The following is a 6,194-nucleotide window of genomic DNA, read 5'->3' as shown; positions in this document are numbered from 1 at the left end:
GCCCACATATCTGACATTGAATAATATAATAATATCATATAAAAACAAAGCTGATTATATAAATATATTGGATCAGTTCACTAACCAACTATAGAACTGTAAATAGAAGATTGATGCAAAACTTCCAGAGCTTGATATGACATCACCACAACCAAAGTACGTGAAAATAAAAAAAATATAAGATCACAAGTGCTTGTCACAAACATACTTACCAGCATGTTGAAGCATATTCTGTGAATGGTGGCTTTGAATGAACTTCACGAGCAAGGCCAAAATCTGCTATCTTCACAAGGTCCATGGTTACCAATAAGTTCTCTACAAAGGTCATAATTTAGTTTAACAGAATGCAAACTTCACCGGAATAATTACAGGTGCATAAATCACATTTAACAGAATAAATGCTAATCCTAGATAACAATGTTATAAGAACAGATCTATTAAGAACACACAAATGAATCTTTATGGGGATATTTGTTCAAAAGCGGAACTAAAGAAGGTACGCCTACCTCTCATGTCAATAAGTTGCTTCCTCGAGTTGGATATGGCCTTTGCAAATCTAGCTCCACATAGAAGGTGCAGAGTTTGATGTCTCAAAACTGCAAATCCAGTCACAAGCAGGATTAGCACGGTAAGCAAGACATTAAAAAATTTCATTAATAGACACAACTGATAATTACATATTGGCCACGGGAAGCCTTGTTCTTGTCATTGAAATGAGGTGGGGCAGCTGCCATGCCTCCCAAACTTGAATTAAAAGGAAATGGAAGAAGACCCCTAAATCCTTCATCTATCCATTGAACTTCCTTAATGTACAAAGGCATAAAAAATGAAGAAGGATAACAATGTCATTCACTTCCGATGCAAAGCACAGTCTCAGTGCATAAAGGCAAGCATTGCATCAAATTAAAAATTCTAATCCAATCAAACAGTATACGTAATCAACCAAATTTTCAAAACAAAATTTGAGAATAAAGTGACAATTTGATCACCTTGAGCATCAATTATGTAGAATTATTTTTCATTTTTATTTCCTTTTATTCTAAACACTATCAAAGGTACATAAGAACATTGAAAAAGTAATGATGATCCTTCAAAAAGAACTGGTAGAAATATTTCATCTTAAAACTTGATAATTAATTTACTACAAACAAGATAATTCTAGTATAAAATAAAAAAAAAAACTTACCATTTCCAATAATATCATGATGGCCCAAGTGTTTATATATTTCCAAAGACACAAAGTACCCATTAAATTTAGAGAACGTGCTGCTATGGGATGCACACAATATAAGGTCAAGAAAAATGGATCTTAATCCCTTAGCAATCTGTGTAGATAGATAAGGATAAATCAAACATAGTATAGTTACTTGCTTAAACAATGAACCATATTAAGAAAGTGAGAACATACCATAACAATCAATGAGTCTTCCACTGCATTCTTGTTGCGGAAAAGATCCACGAAACTATCAATGACAGCAGTTGCTACGATGCAGATAAGTAGATATATTGGATAGATAAATCTAGCAAAAGATCCAGGAAACTATCAATGACAGCAGTTGTTACGATGTCGATAAGTGGATATATTGGACAGAGAAATCTGTGACATAGCAAATTATTCTAGCATAAGACCTAAATTAAGCTGTGCATTTATAATTTGCATACATATCTCGATGAAGATCTATATGCGATGTTAGACAAGACAGTAACTATCATATACAACTAAGGACTGAAATTATTTCTAAACATAGATAAACATGTGAGAAAAGAAAAACAAGTAGTTGAGATGAGATGATCTAGTTTAACTGAGAGAAAATTGGAATTGAGTATAAAATGGCTCAGGCAAAATCATTTTAAACTTGTATAAGACTAAAGGAATTCTTAAATGTTTAGCCTTATAGAGAATCAATTTTCTAATGAGATCAACAAAGCAATCAATCTTCATGAACAATACCTTTCTTCTTTGTGAGGTTGTAATGACATGAAAGCTAGCCAAATATACACGGGAGAGACCACAATCAACAGTTTAGGGCCATATTTCCTCCTCACAACAGGGACAAATGGCAAAAAAAAATTAATGCAATAACAAAATAGATATTGAAGTTATTAAATTCGTTCCTAAAGTAAAATGAGAATCCTTCAGTTCCATGTAAGTTACACTAACCACCTCCACAAACATTATATTTTAGTAGATTAAATACTAAGGATGCCCATCTTCCATAGCAGTAAAAATCAACAAACAATGAAACAGCCTACCAAAAAAATTTTCTAAAAAATAAAAATCATGACCAATGTTAGAGATTGTTGAACTACTGATAATTTGAAAGAGAGGGGGGAGGACCAGTCAATAGTCAGTGCCCTTATGTCCTTATAAGAATAAACAAAGAGACTAATAGCCCTGATAAAAATACTCTTCTGAAGCCTCCCTTTGTCAATGAAAAGAAAGTAACGGGAAGAAAAACTAAATTAGAGAATGGCTAGCCTTTGATCACTCCAACAGTAGCTAAAGAAACAACCATTGGATGCTTCTGAAGAAGAAAAAGAGTTGATGAAAGAGTAACCGCATAAGAATGAGAGAAGCTAACATAGAGATAAGAAACAATGAAATTAAACAAATTAGTTGTCACCAAATAAGAATATAAATGACAACAATTATGGTTAAGCCAAGGTGAGCACTCAAGAATGAACAAAATATAGAAAAGAATCGAATAGTTACCAACTGACAACAGATAACAACATAGGAGAAGAACCTCACTTGTACTAGCAAAGAAACAACCACTGGTTAGGCATAGCATGGCAAGTGTATACCAAGAAACCCTCTTGGCATATTTTCTTGAAAGGGAATGTGTTAGTGATAGTTGAGATAAGACCAAAAAAGAGTCTCATAGAGTAAAAGACTCAAACCTGAAAATTTATTACAAAAAGTGAACAAAGTTTGTTAACGAAAGTTATGTCATCTTTTGAAATAAGCCATAGAACTACAAATTCTACCAATATACTATGCTGGCATTCACCTTCTCATCAATGTTGATTAAAGAAGTCGGCCCAGCTACCAATGCATGAAAAATGTTCTATATATATATGACCGCAAGGCAAACTCAGAGTTGCACAACAAAGAAACTGTATAATAGTACCATAACAAAATTTTCAATTAGAATATAATAACCTCAAGAGTTGGGGAATTAATACCAAAAAAAAATAGTAGATGAAGCTTGAACAAATAATAAAATGAGAAAATATGTTCAAATGGTATGACCAGGTTCAAAAGTTATGAAAATATTTATAGTTAGAATTCAACTTAGAAGGGAAGGCGTAAGGAGTAGAGAGTGACCAAAGCAAGTGATAGCCTATATAATAAAGAATGATTTCAATGATCTAAATTAGTTTTACTAGTGATATTGCATTAGATAGAGATCAATGGAGGAATACGAAGAATCATGTAACAAATCACAAATAGTTTGGACAACCATGGTTAGATGATCCTCAACAATCATGAGACAACGTAGACAAACTTTACACCTTTTCACTTGAGTGATGCTAAGAAGCTAAAATTTAACATAGAAGTAGACTTGACCCTTGGCCTACCATCCATTCAAGAAGACAACTCTGAAGCACATACTCCAATAATCATATATTTGAATATTTAAAGCCCATTATCTTTTTCATCTTTGTCTATTGTATTTTTAGAATTTTTTTAGAACCTAATAATGAGAGTCTATTGTAATCATATCAACGATCCAATATCATTGACGCGGCAAATATACTGTTGGATCCCATGGTTATTTTGATGTGATCAACCAAGTTAGGTTAGGTCATGTTTGTTATTTGATTCCTGTGTCTAAGTGTGCAGGAGCTTAGGAGAGCAGGAAGTAGAGCGGAAGATGCAGCTAGCGAGAAGGACGACACGAGAAGGGAGTCGACGGGCTCGGTGCATCCGAAAGACGAAAGAGCTGCGGAAGAGTACCGTTGGATAAGAAGAACATGCGCGGCGTTTGAGGGACGAGAAGCTGGGTCGAAAGCTTGCTCGAGGAGAAGGCCGGAAATTAGGTTCGGGTGAGCCCTATTTCGGTTGGGCACAATCACCCAAGTGATCGAAACTTCGGAAGCCTTCTTGAAGATGAAGAAAAGCTGAAAAAGTCATTGGAGGCGCCCTTAACAGTGTTGAGGGCGCCCTCAATATTGTTGAGGGCGCCCTCAACTGGGTCAACTCGATCGTTTACGCGCGGATAAAGTTTTATACGCTCACCTCGGCTGGAGGCGCCCTCAACCTCGTTGGAGGCGCCCTCAAGGCTTGAGATAAGTTTTCCATGAGCTATATAAAGGCCTCTGGAGCTAGAAAATTATTCAATCAACTCTGTATCAACTTCCTAGCAACTGTTTGAGTTTCTAATGTGTAAAAGGTTTCTCTGCCTTCAGAGAATGAGACTTTTTTAGTGTGCTTTCCAACCGCCTTGGATTAACAACTATCTAGGTTGTAACCAAGTCAAAAGTCTGGTTCTTTTCTCTTATTATTTTATTTTTATTTTATTTTATTATTGTTGACATTCTTGAGTTGAAAGAGTGAGGAGGGTTTTGTTTTATTTGCAGGCAATTCACCCCTCCCCTCTTGCCGACCCAGCTGCACTAACAAGTAGTATCAAGCTAGACCACCTCAGAAGGACTAACCATCGTCTGAAGCAATAAATATCAAGACGATGGCCGGAACAAGTATTCATCCCCCAAAATTCGACGGAGACTTCGCTACGTGGAGACGACGAATGGAGGAATTTTTTAAAATGGATTTCGATATTCTTATAACTATGAAATATGATTTTACAGCTCCAAAAGACAAAGAATAATACCAATGGACGAAAAGAAGCAAGCCGATTTCGTGGCCAACTGAAAGGCAGAGTTCCATCTGCTCAACGTACTGTCATCCCAGGAGGTATGTCGGATTGGAAACTACGACTCCGCCAAAGACCTCTAGCAAAAATTCCTAGAGCTCCACGAAGGCACCTCAGAAGCGAAATTAGCAAGGCGCAATATCCTCCGGACTCAGCTGACAAATCTCCGGATGAACAACGACGAAAAGGTAGCGCAACTCCAAGCAAGAATAAAGAGTTGATAACTCAACTAACCAATCTCGGAGAATCGGTAACGAACCAAGATTCTATCCGATATGCGCTCAACGCCTTCCCAATAACTCCAGAGTGAGCGTCCTTAGTAGATGCTTACTACATCTCTAAGGACTTTAAGGTAAGTACTTTAGAAAATTTATTTTCTACTTTCGAACTTCACGAGTCTCGAATTGCAGGGCCGAAACAAATAGAGAAATCATATCTCAATGTTGCCCTACAAGCCAAGATGGACGATCCCGACTCCGAAGCGTCGATCGATGAAACTGAAGCGGTGCTATTGGTAAGAAAATTAAATAAGTTTATTAAAACTAATAAATTTAGATTGTAGTCGAGAAAGCATCAGCGCAACAGAAGGATGGTCCGATGCTACAACTGCAATGAGGAAGGGCACATCAAGGATGACTGCCCAAAACTAAAGAAAAAGGATAAGGAGAAGTCTCAAAGGCCGACGTCCTAGAAGCGCAAGAGTCTGAAGGCTATATGGGATGAATCGTCATCCTCGGAATTAGAAGTTGAAGCATTCTCAGGAGTAGCATTGATGGCCAACCATCAAATCTTTGAAGAAACCAGCTCGGAGATGAGCATAGATGAAGGGGGAGGATCATCAGAAGAAGAAAGTTGCGATGAAGGGGGAGTGTCAGAAACAGAGGTAAGTAAGGTACGTAATCTAACTCCCAAGCAGTCTTTTCAATTCATTAAAGTTCTCACTAAAGATTTAGTTAAATTATAAAAGTAAAACAATGAGTTAAAATTAAACTTAGCTAAAGCATGTCCTCTAGAAATGTATGATAATCTAAGATTAGAGAATGAAAAATTGAAAATTAAAATTAAAAAATTGAAAAATAATTCATGCTTAAATAAGTTTCCAAAATCAAAAATTAGAATTTATGGAAAATTGAATTGGTATATTAGAAAATATCAGGGACAACTTAGAAAAGTTCCCAAAAGTTATGTACCTCCTAAGTTCTTGATTAATCCAATAGGAAGGAACCTATATTGGGTTCAAAATCTTTTCTAGTTTAATTTTTAAAGTTAACGCTTTCAGCAAGAAAAAATAAACAGTTAATTTCTTTTGAGGCT

General features: G+C 36.0%; 1 pseudogene; it reads right to left on the bottom strand.

The window, feature by feature from the left end:
* Positions 1-209: 209 nt before the first annotated feature.
* On the bottom strand, positions 210-3,589 carry LOC122036369 (annotated as a pseudogene).
* Between the last annotated feature and the right edge of the window lie 2,605 nt (positions 3,590-6,194).

This window comes from Zingiber officinale, unplaced genomic scaffold, assembly GCF_018446385.1.
Source record: "Zingiber officinale cultivar Zhangliang unplaced genomic scaffold, Zo_v1.1 ctg147, whole genome shotgun sequence".
In the NCBI taxonomy this organism is placed as follows: domain Eukaryota; kingdom Viridiplantae; phylum Streptophyta; class Magnoliopsida; order Zingiberales; family Zingiberaceae; genus Zingiber; species Zingiber officinale.
The sequence above is the reverse complement of the archived record's forward strand: the minus strand, read 5'-3'. Positions and strand labels throughout refer to the sequence as shown.